The sequence below is a fragment of the Phocoena phocoena genome, chromosome 16 (assembly GCF_963924675.1).
Source record: "Phocoena phocoena chromosome 16, mPhoPho1.1, whole genome shotgun sequence".
In the NCBI taxonomy this organism is placed as follows: domain Eukaryota; kingdom Metazoa; phylum Chordata; class Mammalia; order Artiodactyla; family Phocoenidae; genus Phocoena; species Phocoena phocoena.
The window spans coordinates 2098045-2119263 of record NC_089234.1 but is presented as its reverse complement, the minus strand read 5'-3'; positions in this window follow the sequence as shown (position 1 = coordinate 2119263).

Sequence of the window (21219 nt, the reverse complement as noted above, 5' to 3'; positions counted from 1 at the left end):
TCCCTCACGTCCTCTAATTTACGTGTTGAAGTCCTAACCCCCAGTGTGATGGAATTAGGAGGCCATCACATTGTGATGGCCTTTGGGAGGTAATTAGGTTTAGATGAGGTCATGAGGTTGGATCCCCAGGATAGGATTTGTGCTATTATAAGAAGACAAAGAGACCCCATCGTTTGCTCTCTTTATCATGTGAAGATGCTGTGAGAAGGTGGCTATCTGCAATCCAGGGAGGGAGCCCCCACCAAGAACAGAATCTGTAGGGACCTTGATCTTGAACTTCTTGGCCTCCAGAACTGTAGAAAAATATATGTCTGTTGCTTAAGCCCCCTCAGGTCTATGCTATTTTGTTCTGGTGCCTGAGCTGACTAATATACCTTCTCCCCAGAAATAGCCACCGCCCAGTTGACCACCCACTAGGGAGTAAAGCCAATGGATCAGGAGAAGGAAAAGCTGGGCTTCTGAGGTTGACCCCTTGGTGTTGCACCTTTTTATGAGTGAATTTGTGTATCGCTCCTTGGAGGGAGCAGTTAGTGCCACGTTTCTCTCCTGCTTCTCTACCTGCTCCTCCCTTAGAAGGAGACCTGGTTTTCCGACGGGCAGCTCAGGGCATCTGCGGTCTCCTGGGCCACACGCGACCCCCATCTCCCTTCACCATCTCATACGTTTGCCATGTTGACAGATGATGCTCGGAGCGTCTCCGAAGGTCCTGAGCTGAGAAGCTCTTCCATTCATTCCTGGCCTCTTGGTAGACACCCACGCTGGGATCGGCTGTTCTGTCTCCCACGGGTGTGACGCACGCCTGCTAAAGGGTGGCTGTTGTCCTGGGTCTGAATCCCTCACTTCACTTTACAAGGTGGATCGGTCCCCTCCATTGTCCACAGACAACGACTGTCTTCTCTGGGGTCCAGATTCAATATCTGTGGATATACGACACCCCAGCCGTAGGGGCTGTTTCGTGGAGGTTGCAGGGATGTTGGTGCATTGTTCATGTGCCCGACTCATAGTGAGGCCAAACGCACCGAGACACTGGCGTTTGGAGCAGATAAAGGTTCATTGGAGGGCCGTGCGAGGAGGCGCCCTCACTGGAGGGCCCGAGCTCTCTGAAGGGTTTCAGCAAAGCATTTTTAAAGGCCAGGTGAGGGAGGGGGGTGGCAGGGCATGTGATTGGTTCACGCACAGTTCTCTGATTGGCTGCTAGTGAGGTCATAGGGCCGTGTCACAGGGGTTCACATCATCAATCCTTATGCGCCAGTGGGTCTGGGGGCTACATGCTCAGGGTCATCAAGTAGTTGATTTCTTCCATTTGGTGGGGGCTTTTCATATCTGTAAAACAGCTCCGGAATGTTCATTAGATACTGTTATTTAGGTAGCTACAGCAGAGGGTATGGGGGAAGGGACTGCCCTGGGAAGGCCCCATAGCGTCCTGCTCGGCTGCAGGGAGAGGGCTTGAACGAGGCAGGGTTTACTGGGCTGTAATTGAGGAATTGCAATAAAAGGGTAGACAATTCCTCAGTTCTAGAAATATATCCTCTAATGTGCAGATGGAACCAGTGTCTGGAATCTGCAAAATAAAACATGGCTCTGTGCTCTAATAGTTTATTAGGGGAGAGGAGATACAGAGGAGACCAATAGAGAAAAAACTATTCATTTTTTAATAAAAATGTTTGTTATGTTTATTCAAATTAAAAAACTATTCAGAGCAGAAAACTTGAAAAATAAAAAAAGTCACAAGCACTAAAATCAGTAAATAAATACATAGAATTTCCTGTAGTCATGCTACCCAGCTATTAACGCTTTGGGGTAAGATTTTTAGTCTACTTTTGTGACTATAATTTTATTTATTATCTTTTTTATATAAAAAGGGTGTGATTTTATGTATCCTTCTGTAGATTGGACAAAAGATATACCAGGAAAATCGTCACCAAAAGAAAGCCACTGTGGTTATTTTATCATTTTACTGAATTAAACTGCATTTCTAACACCAGCAACCAGCACTTACGAAGTATATCTGAAAAAAATCAAAAAGTAATATATAAGAAAAAGTAATAAAAATTTATTTTAAAAGTCATTAAGGAAGACCTAAGTCAATGGAGAAATATACCACATGTGTGGATAGGAAGATTCAATGTTGTAATGATATGAATTCCCCAAAAAAGTAATTTACAGATTCAATGCATTGTGAATTTTTCTTGTGTCAAGTAGTGTTCTCATATAATAGGATTTTGATGGTTTATAGAATTCTATTATGTAGACATACCAAAATTTACTTAAGAAATCCCCTATTGCTTGATATTCAGGTATCCTTTTATATTTTTCATTGCTATAAAACGTACTGTATTGAAAACCCTTGAATTCAAGTTATCAAATGTATTTCTAATTATTTACTTGTTACAGATTCTTAGATGCAAAATTGCTAGGCCAAAGGGCATAGCCATTTAAAATATTTTCTTTCGGGCTTCCCTGGTGGCGCAATGGTAGAGAGTCCGCCTGCCGATGCAGGGGACGCGGGTTCGTGCCCCGGTCCGGGAAGATCCCACATGCCACGGAGCGGCTGGGCCCGTGAGCCATGGCCGCTGAGCCTGTGCGTCCGGAGCCTGTGCTCCGCAACGGGAGAGGCCACAACAGTGAGAGGCCCGTGTACCGCAAAATAAAATTTTTCTTTCAATTTGCTCACCAGAAATATTTTGCTCAAGCTTTTATTCCTCTTATCAAGTTTGCCCATGTCCCCTAATCCTGGGTGTCATCATTCCATTCATCTTTGTTAATAAGGGCAGCAAAATGCATCCATTCATTCATTGCTGGACGTTACTCTGTGGAGCCAAGGAACATTCCAGCAAAGTATCAGGCGCACATGTGGTGCATGAGAAATTTTTTTTTTTTTTGCGGTACGCGGGCCTCTCACTGCTGTGGCCTCTCCCGTTGCGGAGCACGGGCTCCGGACGCGCAGGCTCAGCGGCCACGGCTCACGGGCCCAGCCGCTCCGCGGCATGGGGGATCCTCCCGGACCGGGGCACGAACCCGCGTCCCCTGCATCGGCAGGTGGACTCTCAACCACTGCGTCACCAGGGAAGCCCGAGAAATATTTTTGAATAAAAGAATAAAAGGCAAAATTGAGACTGAGGAAAGATTGTTACCCATTTTCTACTCTGTGCTGTGAAGGGAGAAGAAGGAGATTAGGAACCAGCATTTATCTGGGCTGTGCCACCACACAGTAGCAGGTATAACAATGCACCGTGTTCTTAATGGGAAAGCAGCCGAGCTTAGCGGAAGGATCATAAAACAGGACCCCCTGTGGCCCCCAACAAGGCGGTTCCGTAATGTTCAGAGGAGGGAGGAATGGAAGTAAGTGGGCTCTTAGGCCCCCTTTCCCTCCAAAATCCCATGTTTCATCTCCCATTCTTATTTCATCTTCATATCACGATGTAAGGAAAATTATGAAATCATAGAATAGTGATTCATAAAACATTTAAAAACTTGGAGGCCCTGTAACTATTGGGCAGGTGCAAGTGTGCAAATCGCACACTGGACCTGGCTTTTAGATGTTAGAGAATGACCCAAGGCCCTGGATAGTCACTGCCTCCCGGGTGGCCCCCTCCCTCCCACGCAGTGAGGGGTTTACAACCTACACAGCCTTGGGGAGAAAGGACCAGTTTCCACCCAGAGTGTTTTCGCTGTTTTGTAAAATCAGTCACCGATGTTAGTGTTACATCCGTGCTTTACGATGGCCAGTAAGGACTTGAGTCTAATTTTATGATCGTATCCACTACTGTATATTTTGTTTACCGACGGCCAAACATTCCCAATTTATAGTTGACGTTTCCCCTAGCTTCCTTGGCATAAATTGTGGACACATTTATGTGTATATAAACCATATGCATCTCAGTTTTAATACATTTTAAAAACTGGATCTTTTAAAAGATGAATGCCTGTTTCTCTTGATAACTCATCAATGTCTTCATTTTGGGGAGTCTCCTGGAGATCCCGAGGGGGTTGAACTGACCAGCACTGAAAACTAGGAGGCCCCCACCCAGTGGGTCGGGTAGGAGATCGTCTGCCTTTGGACCCCAGGGTGGAGAGCCCTTATCGACAGAGTCGGGACACCCTTTCTCAAATATAGCTCTAATGACAGTGCAGGTTAACTCCTAAAACCCAGGGCAGGTTTTGAGGGACATCCTACAAATGTGAAAATTTGATCTATAGTAGTTGCTTTGATTAAGTACGTGAATGGGACTTCTGCCTTTAAACCAAGAAATAAATGTATTATAGATCGTCTTAATACCAAGACCTCGTCTACGGTTGATTCTCCAAGCACAGCCCAGGGCCAAGCAGCCCAGACCCAAAGCCCCCAAGCCCCAACCTGGGCTCCGCCAGCGTCTGTGAGTGGTGGGCTGGCGTGGCCACATCCCTGGCCGTACGCCAAGTCCCCCAGCCCTTCTCTCTGTGTCCCTGAGATGGTCCATCATACACCGTGTGCCCTGTTGTGGTCATAAAGCAGAATCTGTGATCAAGTTGTTAACCAGACGCTAACAGGATCCAACGGGGGCCCCAGCTCAGACCCACTGGAAGTGCCATGGTGTCAGTCTGGGAGCCATGGCCCTGGCCTTTGGACGTGGCTCTCACTGGTACTTCATGAAGGAAGTGTGCATCGAACCTCACAGTTTGGAACCTTGCTGACACCAAGAGCAGCTAAGTTGCTGAAGTTCAAGAGAAGAATTGTTGGGCTTCCCTGGTGGCGCAGTGGTTGAGAATCTGCCTGCCAATGCAGGGGACAGGGGTTCGAGCCCTGGTCTGGGAGGATCCCATATGCCGCGGAGCAACTAGGCCCGTGAGAGCCACAACTACTGAGCCTGCGCGTCTGGAGCCTGTGCTCCGCAACAAGAGAGGCCGCGATAGTGAGAGACCCGTGCACCGCGATGAAGAGTGGTCCCCGCTTGCCACAACTAGAGAAAGCCCTCGCACAGAAACGAAGACCCAACACAGCAAAAATAAATAAATAAATTACTAAACTCCTACCCCCAACATCTTCTTAAAAAAAAAAAAGAATTGTTGAACAGCAACTGCTATTGCTCTGGGAAGATGCCGGAAGCTAGAAACCTGGATGGATCTGGAAACGGTCCTGCTGAGGTTTTCAGTTTTTAAAGAACGTGCCCTAACCTTTAGATCAACCTTCTACAGACTAAAACACCTTATCAATAGAGGCCCAGGTGAACAGAACCTAGAAAAGTGTCCTATTTGAGCCAAGAGAAACTTCCAGTCCAGAGCAGACTCTGTCTCTGCTTTTATCACTTAAAGAAGCATAAAAGACGGGAGCTCTGAAAACTCTAGAAGGTGTTCGATGGAGGGTAGTGGATTACTGATGACTTTAATAGCGTCAGGGGTCAATACGGCAGTCGCAGTTCAATAAAGAAGAAATCGGAAAATTCTCCTGCTCGGAGAAATCCCAAGCACACTCTTTTTCTTGGTTCTATCGCAGCTATTGCGGAAGTCTTTCGTTACCCCTCTCCGGGGGCACCGGTAGGGGAGGTGTCCCCACCGCCATCGGCCTGATGTATCTGGAGGAGGCCTCCTGCCCAGACAGCACATCGCAGCAGAGAACATCATTATTCAGGGAATGTGGTCTCGGGAGCCACACTCTGAAGCATTGTGTCCATTTAATCATTTTCCAGTCTGTTTCTCTTGTGAAATTCATTACTTTTCGTGGAAACAGATATCTGTCAAAGCATCACATTAGGCTGGCGTCGGAAGAATCTCATATCCTCAGCGTTAATGACTTCACATCCTTTTTTCCTTTGAAAGAGAGCCGATGAGCCTCTCCGACGATGGCTTCTTGATCTTGGGGCTGTTCTCTTGTCATCAGGTGGTAAACACCCTTAATGGGTTTGGGATGCCCAGCGGCTGGGCTCCAACTGTTACCCTCGTACCACCAGGGAACCAGTGCAGAGGAACCAGGGCAAGCTCGAATGCGCTTTTCTGGGCAAATAAGGTTTTCAGATGAGAGGCAAAACGCCGTGTTATCACTCATAAAAAGTGCCAGGTCTCTAATATGTGGCTCTACATGTCCATCAGGAGGACCGTCTGAGTCGGAGAGCACGGACACCTGCTCCTGTGGTTTGATGTTTGTCTCAGATTTCATTAGCCAGAAAGCACAGAAGAAATACAGGTCAGAGGACAGTTTGGAGACGGTCTTCGTGCCTCTGAACTGGCTTTGCTGTACGCATGCCCTGGCAGGAGGAGATGGATGCAGGGGGAATCTGTGGTCCACAGCCAGGGTTCTCCCACCTCCTTCTGCTTCCTGCCCAACCCGCTCCACCTCTACCTGAACTCTCCCCCCTTTCTCCCCCTCTCACTCCCTGCTGTGGAGCAGACTCGAAAGGAGAGATGCCCACAGGACCAGCAGTTCAGCCTCTGCTTGGTTCTCATTATAATACCTGCCCCCAGGGGGAGCCTTGGCTGTTGGATGAGCCATTTCTCTATATAAGTCTGGGCATTTATGAAGATGAGCGGAAGAAGCCTCGGCTCTCCCTCCGGACCCTCATGGTAAAACCTCCGCGTCCCTGGGCTCAAAGCATGGTGGGTTGCTGTGTCCAGACACTGTCTCTCGGCTAGGATGACTGTATTCCTGGTCCCCCCAGATGCTGCCCTGTCTCCTACCTACTCGTGCCCCATTAAATCCACCCTTTCCCCGCTCACTCCCTTCCCCTGTCACACCCCTAGACTCCAAATCACTTTCAAGAAAATGGCATTGGCTTGTTTTTTTGAGTCAGCGGCTCCTGTGAAAGCAATTATGGACTTGATTTAACCAACCAATACTTAGGCTCAGCCACGGATTTACAGTCAAACTGTTTTCTCTCCTTCTCATAAACACATTTCAGTGGGAAAGCACAATTTCAGATTCGAGGGGAGGCAAACCATCCAGCCATACTTAAATGGAAATAAAGAGAAAGAAAGCATGAGTGCGTGCCGGGCAGTAACAAGACATCTAAATCCATCCTCGGGTCCAGAGGAGCGTAATGTACGCATAATTTATGCTGCCCGTGAGGACGGGCACATTTCACGGTCTATACTGGAGCCGTGGGGACTGGCAGTGGAGGAGGGGTGGAGGCTGGCTCCTCCAGAGTTGTCCTGGTGGAGGCGGTGAGTTGTGGTCCAACCAGAGATGATTCCCCATCACTCCGGCAAAGATGAAGCAGAGAGCAGTAGCTTTACACAGAGACGTCGCCCCAGCTGCCTTTCCAGTGCCATCCTTGGGGTGTCTGGGGGGGGACCTGGTTCTGGTTTTCAGGTTCAGTGTGCTTTGGTTTGGGGTGAAACATTTAAAATAACGATTAGCTCATTTGTTCATAAGGGTTTGTTTGGACGAGGCATCACGCTAGGCACAGAGATAAAATGTGAGCGAAACAGACCGTGTGAAGAATACAGCCTGCGGGTGAAGGTGGCCGGCCATCAAATCATCACCCAAACAGCTGTGCTAAGGGCTGTGCTCTTCCTGCCGTGAAGCTGTGCCATCAAGGGACGTGATGTCCTCGGAGAGGGAGGAACGTGTGCAGGGTCTTATGGCCGAGCAAGGAATTGTGGTATTCACCCTGAGAACGATGGGAGGTCGTCTTTAAGGCCTACAAAATGGGAAGGATTTTAGGCAGGGAGGCAACACGATCAGTCTTGCCTTTTCGTAAAAGATCGCTTTGTCGGGTTGGGAGGTACAGGAGGGGACGAGGCTTATCACATGGAGAGGTCAGGGGTCACAGGGGCAGATATGGTGGCAGCTTGGACAGGACCAATGATGGACAGCGTTTGGAACAGAGGCTGAGGAGGTGAGATCTCCAGGGCTTGGTGCAGGAGGACCTTTGCATGGGTGGATAAAGGAGAGACGGGACTTTGGATGAATGTTAGAGTCCCGGTTTGTCCAGCTAATTGCGTGGTGGTTCTAGTTCCTAAGGAAAGGGATGCTGGGGAGGACCAGGGTTGGAGGAGAAGATCGGGAATTAATTTTTTGGCTCTGTGGAGTGTGAACATCTGTGAGCCCTGCACGGAGAGGTGCCCACTAAGTTGTTTGGTGTATATGGTTTGTAGCCCAGACAAGAAGTCTGGGCTGAGATGTAAATCTATGATTCTACTGGACACAGATGAGAATTCCTAGAGAAAGGGTATAAATGGAGAGAAAGAACCTTGAGAGTCTTTGTATTTGATGGCCTGGTAGAGGAGGGAGTCTGCAGGTGCAGACAGAGCAGCCTAGAACGTGCTGGAAGGTGGGCTGTGTTACTCGATCCCAGGAAGAGTCTCCACAGACAGAGGTCTGCTCTGAGTACAAAGGACACTCGCCAAAGGTCACCGTCACTGGTGATTTTAACCATGGCAGCTTGGATGGAGTGATGCAGGTCCGAGGCTGATGGGAGCCAGTTAGGGGTGAATGGTGGGTGGAGAAATAGAGACAGGGCGGCAAAGATGAAGCTACTGGCGTTTGGCTAAAATTGAGATGAATGCGGCCTAATTTCTACCATCACTTCCAGCTCAAGAGAATGTGGATGGAGAAAGGGTCCTTCAGTTCATCCCCCTGGGGCAGGCGCTCACACCCTCTCAGAAGAGCAGTTCTCTGCACCTGTGTGGTCTGGCCATCCAGGCACACGTCACGCCCACTGTGGGAGCAAAAACAGGGGCAGAGGGGCAGGAATCTTTGCAGAAATAGAGGAGAAAGGTTACAAATGTGGATTCTCGTGACGTGATGATCTTAATATCCTAGGTGGGTGTTCCCTATTCTTGAATGTCTAATCAACCTTCTTCTCCACACCCAGTATCTATTTCTCACCGTCAGTCGCTAAGGACAAAGCACGGATGGTGATGAACACATTTTATAATGAAGAGAAAACACGGTCGTATATGTTAGCTTCCCGGCTTCTCCAAGCAGCCCTGCCTGCAGAGCAGGTAGTCTGGTGCTTCCTCTGGAGGTGAAGCTAATGGGGCTCAGAGGGGGAGTGATGTGCTCTCCGGTTTATAGAGCTGCGAGGTCAGAACTGGTCACCGAGTGCCCTTTCCAGTAAGGAATCCCACCTCAAACCAGCCAAATATTAGGAAGCCCTCACCAAGGAGACCTTTCCCATACCCGTCTGTCTCTGCTCTGGCCACTACCTCAGGGAGCTTCTTGAGGGACCCAGGCCTTGGAGGCCTGCTTTGTGGAGCATCCCCAGGACACAGGGGCTGGGTGCTGGGCATAGTGACTCACCTGTCGGGGTCCAGACCATTCCCAGGAGGCCTGGCACGGCCATCCCACTGGGGGGTGACCTGCAGCGAAAGCAGGTGGTCCCAGGGTCTCCCAGGCCTGAGCCAGCCAGCTGCTCCCAGACTTCTCCCAGCTGAACGGATGGTCACCTGACCTGGCTTTCGCCCCCATCCCGGCCAAGCCCTGCCCCCCAGCCCTTCCTCAGAGGCCCGCTCTGTGTCTGGAGGCTACTTGCTTCAAGAACCCAAGTGACTACCAGGCCCTGATCGAGCCCCCGGTGGAGCACAGCCGGACAGGGGTGGAACACCCAGGGAAGGTTCCAGACGCCTACTGATGAAACCACATGGCCACTCAGGCTCTGCGTTGTGGGTTCACTCCCTCCCTATCTCCTCCGCATGCACAGCCTGTGAGGGGCAGGGGGCCACTGAGAACATGGCCCTGACTCCCCGAGGAGCCACGGAGGAAATACAACAATTTGTGGGGAGGCAGGAGCCCTGCGTGCTGGGCCGGTGGCCACAGGAAAGGGACTGGGGCCAGTAGGCCTGAAACGGGTCAGAAGCGTGGATTTCAGCCGTGGGGCTGGGTGGACACAACACAGTCAGGGAACAAAGTCTTACAGGATGGCCAGAGAACCGGGGTTGGGCTCCGGTGGTGGGGATTACGAGGCATTAGTCTGGCCGGAACAAGCAGTGTGGGAAGCGAGGCAGCAGAACCTGACCCTGGGGAGACGGAAGCAGCAGCGTCTTCCAGACGGGGACGGTGCTTGTCTTCCGCCGCAGCTGCAGAGACCCGGGTTCCAGTCCTTTCCTGCCTGTGGCGGCGTGACCTGGACAAGGGTTAGTGAGTCTGATGGGTCCGGGGCTCACTTTGTCCCCCGCCTAAGATAGCAAGGTCACTGTCACGTGGGAGGAAATGGACAGCAAGCTTGATGTCAGCAACGCCCGTGACACTGATGAATCCATTTTCATAAACCGGGGTCTCTGCCACGGGGCCTGGCGGGGCTTCCCGTGGACCCTCATCGCTTCTTTTGCTTCTTTCTCTTGACTGCAGACTTGAAGGGTGAGGCGGAGGGCGGATGCTCCCACGTGATTTGGGAACGACAGCGTAGGTGCCCCACGAGGTCATCCCCCAGCTGCAGCTTTTCACATCAGGGTGACACGGGGGCGTTCTTCTCCATTAACAGTTGCATCTCAGCCTTTACCACCTCTCTTAATACGCTTGATTTAGTGCAACTTTCCATGGAAGTTCTCCACGGCCAACTGACACATAGCCAAAGGATTTCCAAGATGAATATACTCTGCCCTGAAGCAAAACACCTGTCAATCCTTGACTCTGCATCTCAGGCACCATCCCGGGAATGTACACGGTTTACGAAGGCTGTCGTGACGCCATTTCTTCAGAGTTCCAAGGCTCCGAGCGTAATAACACATCACATGGCTGGCAGCTCTTGAACACATTTTGCAGGTTTACTGGGTGTAACAAGAATGAATGTAAAATTATTTGCGATAGATCTACCAATAAAAATAAAAGTTTTATTTCCATCAGAAAGCTCTCACCTGTGGCACCAGCTGCAGAGCCGGTGGCCGGGAGGGCCCCCATTGCTTCTCACCCCCCGCCCCACCCCCGCACGCTCTGCTTGTTCTTCAACTTTCAGGTGAGGGGTTTGGGCTCTGAAATGCCTCCGCCTGTGCGGTAGGAACCCTCTTCAGAATGCGAGGGATGCTGCCAGCCATAGTAGCGGCAGGAAAACAAATGCTTTTTTTAAAAAAGACAAAAAACAGGTGCTGATCTGAGCCCACCAGGCTTTTTTTTTGTAGCTCTAGGCAGCATTATGTTATGTATTGTTAGCTCTACTCTCCCCCACTGGTGATTAGACGTCATAATGGCCTGGTGGGCTTGTCTGAGACAGGGCACCTCTGTCCACATCACTAAGGCCCCAATGCTTGGGCTTATCCCTTTCTTCACCCAGTATCTCTACCTCATCTCTCTCTGACTCTTTTGGTCTCTGTCCCTCCGTTTCTCTCTGTCTCTCCTCTCCTCTCCCCATCTCTCTCCATACATGTTTTTTTCCCCCTTATGAATGCTGAATAATGCAAAAGCATGGAGTGTGGGTGGCCCCTGGTAGCTCTAAGAGTGACAGCTGGATGGAAGATCTCCAGGTAGGGATAGAACTTCTTTTTTTTTGCGAGGCAGCGGGGAGGAATGTAACCTCCAATGTACAATTTTTCTGGTTAGCTATTGGTATAAAAAACAGACCAACACAATTTAATGGTGCGAAGTGACAGACCCTTTATGACGCTTACAGTTCTGTGGTTCTAGAATTTGGAGAGTCTGCGGCTGGTGTCTCCCTTGAGGGGCTTGTGGGGCTGGAGCTGGCTGGGTCTGCTCCTCTGGGCTCCTGATTCGGTAGCTTTGCTTCTTCTCCACGTGGTGAGGCTGGAGTTGGAATGTCCAAGATGGCCCGGGGCTGGGCCGGCTGGCATCGCTCTCTCTGCACTCAGCCTCTCCTAGGCTGATAGAGGCTTCCTCCAAGGATAGGCAGGCGTTTAACAGGGAAGCTGGTTTTCCCCTGAGGGAGCCTCCCAAGAGGCAGCAAGTAGCATCCTCCGATTTCTTAAGGCCTGGGCTTGTCCCTTGCATGCTATACTTCTGGTCACAGCGGTGAGAGATCCTACCCAGATTCAGCAGGGGGCAGAAGATCCTCTCGTGATGGAGTGAGTGTCACAGGTAACGCGTCTTCTTCATCTGCCACGGAAACTCCTGCTGGGGGACCACGTAGTTCACTGGCTTGTGAGGAGCTCGTGGAAATTGATTTGGGGGGAGACCCAACAGGAAGGAGAGAGGGAGAAGTCGCGGTGCTCTGGCGGGTTAGAACCTCTGGGAAAGCTGCAGAGGGGATCGAAATGAACTACACCTCACTGATGTCAGGACATTATTAGATAGCAACCCAGACATACACCCCGCCCCAGACTTATCACGTTATTTCACGATGTCATTTTTTTCTGAATTCAGGGATTCAAAACAGTCTTGTTGTAGAACAGTTCTACACCGTGAGGCCACCATGGTGAGCTGGCAGGAAAGCTCCCCTCCAAGCTCCCTGCGGGAAAGGTGCCCTCTGGATGACCTCTGGGTGCCCTCTGCTCGGCTTCCTCAGGCCCGGCAGGTGTCCCCTCACTGGGCTGTCGGGAAGCTCGGGGGTCAGCGCTGGACGGGCTGCAGCATCGGGACGTGGCCCCGGCTTCCCCATCAGGCCTCCCACTGCCCCCAGCAGCCCCACCCACGGGCTGCTCTCTTCGTTTAAATGCATTGTCATGTTACAGCATCAGTGTTTCCAACGCTATTTTTGGAAGCTGCCTAGGTATAAATAAACATGCTAATAGTTGAAGTTTAAAAATTGCTTCGTAGAGGAAAGGGCTCTCAGACGACGGCCATTTACGGATTCCAGCGGGTGCTGTGCTGTGCTGAGCTCTGAGGTCAGAAACTGTCCCCGGTGAGGCCTTGGGACTGAAACGCGAGGCCAGGGCGCTTCTGAGTGATTGGGGAACCGGCCCTGCCGCACCGCTGGGGGTCCATACAGATTATCCTGTTGTTTCCACCTTTCTCTCCGCCCCACTGGGAGGCAAAAAAAAAAAAAGGTCATGAAGAACCTAGGGGTAAGACGGGAATAAAGACACAGACCTACTAGAGAATGGACTTGAGGATATGGGGAGGGGGAAGGGTGAGCTGTGACAAAGTGAGAGAGTGGCGTGGACATATATACGCTACCAAACGTAAAATAGATAGCTGGTGGGAAGCAGCCACATAGCACAGGGAGATCAGCTCAGTGCTTTGTGACCACCTAGAGGGGTGGGATAGGGAGGGTGGGAGGGAGACGCAAGAGGGAGGGGATATGAGGACATAATATATGTATAGCTGATTCACTTTGTTATAAAGCAGAAACTAACACACCATTGTAAAGCAATTATACTCCAATAAAGACGTTAAAAAAAAAAATCACATCAGGGGTGACAGCCAATGAATACTGCACACAGGTATAAAATCGGGCCACTTTCAAAACAGGCCCACCGGGAACGGCTTCCGTGAACCTGTTCAGAACCCATCACGACTGACTGTACAAAGAGAATTTTGCAGCTGTCGCAGAGGAAGCTAAACGGGCCTTCAAACCGTCACGTTCAATCTAAGTCAGTGATTAGTGGAGATCATAATCCAGAGGTTTTTCAAACACATTTCCTCAAATTTGCGTCTAACTACTCTTAATTATGGATACTGTCACCATCCCATATACTTAATCAGACCAGAGAACTCTTCTCCAGGGAGAAATGATTCTTATTACAAAGCGGAGCGCCGGCAGCGTGAACGTCACATGAAGGAGGGCGATCATCAAATGTGCTGCATCCTGATACAGATGAACACCTTTGGGTGCCCTCCTGTGCAAGGTGGGCAGCAGGCTGGGGAGGGGGTCTCTGGGTAGGTGGAGGCAGGCCCTGCGGAGCAGCCCAGGCAGCAGAGGGACAGGCAGGCCAGGAATAGTGATGAGGGCGCATAGGGATGATGGAGGAGGGGACCACCCCCCCAGCCATCTCCCCTCACTCTCCATTCCTCAATTCTTGCTCCAAAGCCTTGAAATATCTCACTTCAAAGCATAACATAATAAAAAACACAGGTAGATAAAAACCCCTCTTCACAGAGAGTCTTGTATTAAAAGGAAATGATTTGGCCCTTAATTTCACCAGGTGACTAGTTTTCCAGGGCCCTAGGCAGGGAGTGGCCCAGCCGTCGGCTCCTCCTGTCCGCCCAACGCCGTAGGTTTGCTCGTATCCTCTGAGCTCCTCTCCCCAGAAGGGGCTGCAGGGGCCACGTATGGAGGGGACCACCGCCCCCATCCTTCTCACCTGCGTTGCATCCTCCTTAACCGCAGACCAGCTTTGATTTATTAACATCGTCTAGATTTAATATCTGAGCAAATGGGAGAAATCAGAACCCCTAGTCTTCTTGTCTCAGGATCTAACTGGTCCATCATCAATGCTGACCTTTTGAAATCTGAAACACCTTTTAATTACTTGCCGCCATCCACTTCTTCTATCCAAAGATGTTTTTTAAAAAAATTTTTTTTAATTGAACTATAGTTGATTTACTATGTTGTGTTAATTTCTGCTGTACAGCAAAGCGATTCAGTTATATATGTGTGTGTGTGTGTATATATATATATATATATATATATATATATACATATACACACATTCTTTTTTTCTATTCTTTTCCATGATGGTTTACCACAAGATACTGAATATAGTTCGCTGTGCTCTACAGTAGAACCTTGTTGTCTAACCATCCTATATATAATTGTTTGCATCTGCTAATCCCAAACTCCCACTCCATCCCTCCCCCCACCCCTTGGGAACACAATCTGTTCCCTATGCCAAATGTTTCATATTCCTCACCTGGACCATTTTCTCAGAACTGGCTTCTCTACACCCATCCTTTCTCCACCTCCCTCCCCCATCGCCACCTCGAATCTTCTAGAACTATTTCCTAATAGCAACAGATATATATCTAAATAAATTAGTGTCATGTCATTGTCATGTCATATGCATATTTAATTTAAATGTATTCAACTATACATCTTAAGCAAAAGTATACACATACTCATCCAAGAGACCGAACCATGTAAAACATCTGGGCAATAAGTGTGTGACTCAGTGTGCGTGATGGGCAAGCGCATAGCCTGGTCCTCTCTCAGTGGGTCTCTGTTCCCGTGTGCCTCTCAAGGGCGAGCATCTCGTCACAATGTTGTATGGCTATTCAGGGTGTGGTAGACAGCCTCTGGGAGGAGTCCCGTGATGCCTGCCTCTGGGGATTCACTTCCCTATGTAAGCCCCTCCCCTTGAGTTTGGGCTGGATCTGGTGACCCACTTGTAATGCAGAGAAAATGGCAAAAGTGATGGGAGTCACACTGCCCAGGGTCCCTTGCCTCCTGCTTCCTGGTGGCTTAGGTCATGGAAGCACTGGTGGAAAATTGGAGGATGGCAAAGGGGAGTATCTGGGGCACCCCCCCCCCCACTTTGCCCAGCCCTTACTAGACATCCCACTTGCCATGTTCCCAGCTGCCACCAGGACTCCCCACCCCAGGGGCTGGTTCCCATTTGAAGGCCCTGGATTCTGGGCTCTGCCATGGCCGTTCAGCCCCTGGGATGTGAGTGGCACCTGCAGGGCTCTTTTCTGCTTTGTCTCATCATCTTTTAATTGTGCCATCATGTAGGCACCAATTCCCTCTATTAAATTCTCTCTGTTCAGAAGCCCAGAGTTTCCTTAGCTGGATCCCAAGCACTGGAGTGCTCCACAGATACCCACCCCCCACCCCTGACCTCTGTGCTACATGAGCCGTCCAGGGTCATGTTAGGGTTGTGCGGGAGGAAGAGGACACTTGTTGCGCGTAGCACCTGACCAAGAAAAAGTCACGCTGCTCCTTTCTTCCCTGGGAGCTCGGGTTTCCTGAAGACTGCAAAATAGATGTGGAGAAGGTAGTTAACTCTTTAGTCGATAACTTTAAGCTTTAATGTTAGTTAAACGAACATAACTTATGTCGTAATGAACATCAGGACGTGTAACCACGCTGTGTGACCCTGAGCCCAAGGCTGTGCCCTTGGCTGTGCTCCGCTCTATCTCCCAGGGTAACCTGGAAACCGGCACAACTTCCTGGACCAGCTCGCTGGCTGGAGGAGCGGGCACCGGGCTCACAACTGTGCAGGGGCTTGAAGAGCGTGAAAGGGAGCTTCCCTCCTCTGACGCGGAGCTGGATCAACGGCTGCCCTTCTCCACTTCTGTGTAATAGAATTTTCATTTTCTATGAGAAAAGCAAAGCCAAGCAAAACCACACTTCTCCTTCGGAGGAGGGCTTCTTTGCGGTGAAATACCCACTCAGAATGGAGATAAGGTGGTGTAGACTGTTAGCCGGGCTTGTGGAAGTTCCTAGCACTAATAAAATTTAATTTAAAATAGTAAACCCTCTGCCTTCCTGTGACACGTATATGGGTCTTACATAATTATAGAACAAATGGCTTTCCCAGGGAAGTCTCGCCAGTGATTTAGCTCCCACGCTGTTAAGATTGGCAACACTTTCCTTTGCTCATTAAAACCTGGCAATCTGCACAAATCATTCTGGGTGCAGGCAACCACCCCTTCCTTCTAATGCCCATTATCAGAGCAGCCAGGAGAGGCCCTGGCTTCGTCTGTTTGACAGATAAGAGATGCTGTCAGACGGGTTTCCCTTGTGAGCGACAGAAGCGATATCTTGAGCTATAGGAGGGCACAGTCATTTAAGTCTTTACAGAGGCAACGCTTGGGAAGCAAAAGACTTTATGCCTCAGAAGAGGCACAAGGAATATTTACCAGTCACCTGGAGCCTTTACACTGATTTTCATTGAGTCAAGTGGTGGTGTAAGTCTTTTCAAGACATTCTTCCTTTCCTATTTTCCTATCTCTGTTGTTTCATCCAGCCCATTCTTTGTCAGAAAAATATCTATCCTAGTCTCACCACCCTCCAAATGGGCTTTCATTCTATGTGTGAGGAGTTCAGAGAAGGTGACTCTTAGGGTATTAAGACCAAAGAGTTCTGCTTCATCTTTTGCCTGAGATGATCAGAACAACTTAGTAGAAAGCTCTCTTTGGATCTTCCCAAGAAAAAGATAATAGCTAGCCCAAGGCTGTCCTGAGGGTCAGTCCTTATCTATGACCACCTCTGCCACGTGCCCCAGGACGTCCCACTGCCCCCTTGCGATATCCAGCTTTTACAGTTCTTCTCAGTGGAAGGGTTGGTATCAATGACCATGTCTACCATAACTGGATGTGGATTTCTATCTTAATTTTGGTTAGAGTCTCCTTCTTTTCTTTCCTAGATGTACCTCAGCTATTTTGCAACTTTTGTTTTTCACTTAAATTATAAATCTGTTCATTGAATTCTTTAAAAATATTTGCAAAAATCTCAGGAATATTCTACTGGCATATAGACTAGCATTGTCTGTTCTGTGGTTCCTTTTCTTCTTTCTGATTTTGTATTTCATTCATTTGTGTCATGAACCAGCGTCAAAGCCGTGGTCACCCACAGATCCCTAGACACGCCTTCCGTAACATTCTCGGAGAATTCCTCTCGCTAATAAACTTAGATGATGTCATTCGGTAGAAGGAAGCTTCTCACACGTGTGCTGTGCTCCTGTCTATATTGTGAGCTCTGCAAGGGCAGGAACCTGGTGCCGTGGATCTTTGTAGCATCATCATCTCACATCACATCCACAAAAGAACAGGTGCTTTCAGAGCTGTGCTGGAGCAGGTTCACACCAGCTCAAAGGAGCTGATTCCGTACATCTCTCCCCAACTCTGTGGCTAGTGATGTTGGGTTGGTAGATTGAAATAGATCATGGTGGGAATATTTACACAACAAAAATTGGCAAATGCAACAAATACAACATTTTTTTCCTCCAGGAGATGGTATGCAAATACCCCGCTGGCATACTTCTTGTATATTTGCTGTGTGAATGAAGACACACAGATTTTATCTCAATAGGTGGAGGCGAGGTTTTCTGTAAAGGGCTATTTGAAGGAATGACTTCTCGCAGGTGGAAGAGGGCACCGTATCTGACAGTCCAGGTGGGGACCACAGCTGCAGAGAGCTGCGCCCACACCAGGCTCAGACCCGCAGAACTCCCCTTTCCTGACACTTAGCTAGGTTGGGAAGTACGTCTGTGAGTCCTCTTCTAAAGCAGCTCCACGGGTACCTGAGGACAGCCCTCCACACTAAGCAAGCATTGGTCCCCCACGTGGACCTTGAATGGAGTTGGAAGTGCATGATTGACCTTTTCACGTTCTTGAATTAGCTGGCAATGATTCACACCCATTCTTTTCTCCAAACAAGTGTTGGATTGATTGAGTCTAAATTAAGATATTAACTACTACCCACATCAGGATCTTCCAGAAATTCTTTCACTCTTCAAAGAAGTGTTGATTAAAGGTCTCTTAAGGTCACATTAGGAGAAAAATAAAGGCAATCTTTGGGCCCAGCAATGCTAATGGATTGCATTAATTTCTTTGTAAGAAAGGGTATATTATTCTAGAACTACCCCCCCATCTGTATGACATTGCTCAGGAAAGACAGTTAATGAGCCTCGAGAAACCCCTATACTCACACCTGGGATTTTCTTGATCACAGAAAGATTTCAGGTCAATGTGTTGAAAGTAAAATTCTGCTTTGTTGATGCCTCACAGGTTTATTGTTTTAGGAGCTATTAGAAAACAGTGACTCCTAGTAAAGACTTTTTTTTTTTTTTTTTGGCTTGTGAAGTCTAAGTATTTTCTTGGTATTTATAAGGACTAGAAATAAAAATGCAGTCCAGTGGCGATTCCACATAGCCATCTTGGTAAAAGGATGTGAAAGGGAAAAGAGGTGAGACTGACAGCCTCATCCATGTTATTAATATTCTATGAATCTAAAAAGACATAAAATTCCAACAGTGGGAGCCAAATGCAGACAAAAATACTTCTCAGATCAACCTGAAGGAGAACATTTGAGGTGAGGTAGGTTTAATGAGACTGAAGCCCCAGGCTGAATTCCCACAGCCCTACAAACCAACTGCAAAATGATAATACATTTTATTAAATCTCATGTGGTGTCCAGTCTTGTCTGGGAGATGTGGGATGGGTTAATTGATTAACCAATCAGCTGTCTAGCTGTTTCCCGATTGTTTTATCAAGAAACGCATATGTTCTCTGGCCACCGCCGTCGTGTTTCTACTGTAAGTGGGATGAGCTTCCACGCCACATTCCAGGCAGATATCTCAGACCAGAGGCCCTCATTCTTCCCGACTGCAGAGCCATCAGCTCTAGCATGGGGGTGTCGCGGCTTGGCCATTTCCAAGCCACAGCCTTGCTGGGGCCGGTGTGATGAGTGACATAGCCTGGACACGTCTGTGGAGGCGTGGCCGGGCGGTCTCCCCGTGGCGAGGCGAATTTCCACCTGCTTCTTCGTTTCTGATGATGTGGTGTCTGCTCCCTGAGCGCTCGTGCTGGAGTGACCGGGAGGCTTTCAGAGGCAGCCCTTCGGTCCCCCTGTGTTTGCAGATCCCTCCCGCACCCTGTGCTTAGATAAGACCCGAGGACTTGGCTGGGTTCTGAAAGAAGGGGCAACCCAACGCGCCAGCTCCCAAGGTCCTGCCGGGTTTGCGGGACCAGGTCCTGGCAGCCACCATCTCCCGTGGACGCCAGGCTCACAGACAGCTGAGGCAGCGTGGGGATCCCGGCGAAATCCACCCTCTCGTCCACAGATGAGTCCACGGGAGGCTGGGGGAGAGAAGAGCTTCCCACGTGCACGTCAATCTTTAGTGACTTTGGAGAGTGCCGCCACAGCGCGAACACCGCCCTCAGGACTTTGCAAACATCAACTCCTCTGATCCTCGTGACAAAGCCGTCTCGTCACGTCAGCGCTGTTACTGTCCTATTTTACAGGTACGGCAAGCAAGGCTCCCGGTGCGTGCTCTGCCCTCTGTGATGGAGCCTCACCGGGACCTACGGAGGGGCTGCTTCTGGGGAGGGGCCTGTGGTCTGGGACTGGGGACAGAGCGGGCATTTGCATACGCTTGTCTCGGTTTGGGTTCCCCGGAAAGAGGCTCTGAGATGAGGATTCCCGTGAAGGTGGGACGTGTCCCAGGTTGGGGGTGGGGGCAGGGAGCAGGGGTCAAACAGGGGCAGAGCGTCCAGCCGGCTCCCATGGACAGGGACAGGATGGTAGGCTGGTGTGGCCGGGGGTGGTGGAGGTGAGTGGGGCCCCTCCATCCCGGGGCTGAGAACAGGTCTGGGGGATGAAGGGCACCTGAAGGCGTCACCTGGAGATGGAGCAATGCACAGAATGGACCGAGGGGGACTGGGGGTCCCGAGGACTTGCCCATTGGGCACCCTGCTCACCCACCGTCCGTGAGTGAGGCCCAGTGGGAGGAGGCGTCTGCTGCGGCTTGCGTCCTCAGCTCCACCGAGGGGGGATGCCCCCCACGCCCATATTGCTTGACGGAGCCGGGAACAGAAAGAGGAATTACAGGGGAGACCTGAGTTCTGCGGAAGAAGGAATGCAAAGGGGAAAATGAGACAGCGCTCTCAAAAGACCTCGGGAATCTGGGCCACCACAGGCGACCACGTGTCTGCCCAGCAGACTGCCCCCTCGGCCCGAGGAAGACGGTGTCGTGACTGTGGCGCGAAGGGCAGACGATGGGCAAGGTGGTGGCAGTGTCAGCGGGGATGTACAGGTCAGGGCGTTCTCTGGGAAGGTAGCTACACCTGGGTTCCCCCAGCATGCTGAAGCCTCCGGGCCTTCCTTCTGGGGTCCCGCACTCTAGGGGTTCAGGGGGCGAGTGCTGGGGGGCCGGTTGCCAGCATCCGGCAGCTTTGATGACACAGAAGAGCTCCAGAGCCTCAAAGGGGACGGACCCCACCTTGGTCTAAAGAGTTCACAGGAAGAAAGGAAACCGGTGAGGACGGCTTGCAAAGTGGCTTCCTACTGGGTATCCTCAGGTCCTCCAGGCCCAAAGGGCACCAGTCACTGTGTCAGAGTATTTGGGCCCCCTGCGTCCTCCCTAAATCTCCGGGTGCCGGCCACTATCCTCCCAGGTCTGTCCCCAGTGCCTGTCACCTACCTGTTCTCTTCTTTGGTTTCTCAAGGCAATAGCAAGAGGCACAGAAAGGGGGACTATGTCTCTTTTGAAAGCAGCTATGCGAGTTATCATTACAGAGCTAAGACTTTTGCTGTGTCCTGCAGAGGACCTCCCACGGCCCCGGGCCTTTGCCTGCACGCTAGGGGTTCAGTTTACTGACAGAAACCGTGGCTTAAAATCTGCCGAACAAATCAAGTATCATTTTCCTATGTAAATAAGATGATGAATTATTCAAGAGCTGGGCCGGGTCATTTGCATGCATTCATCACCTACAGAGATGTAGGATACAGCATGTCTCTCTTGAGATGTTTTCTA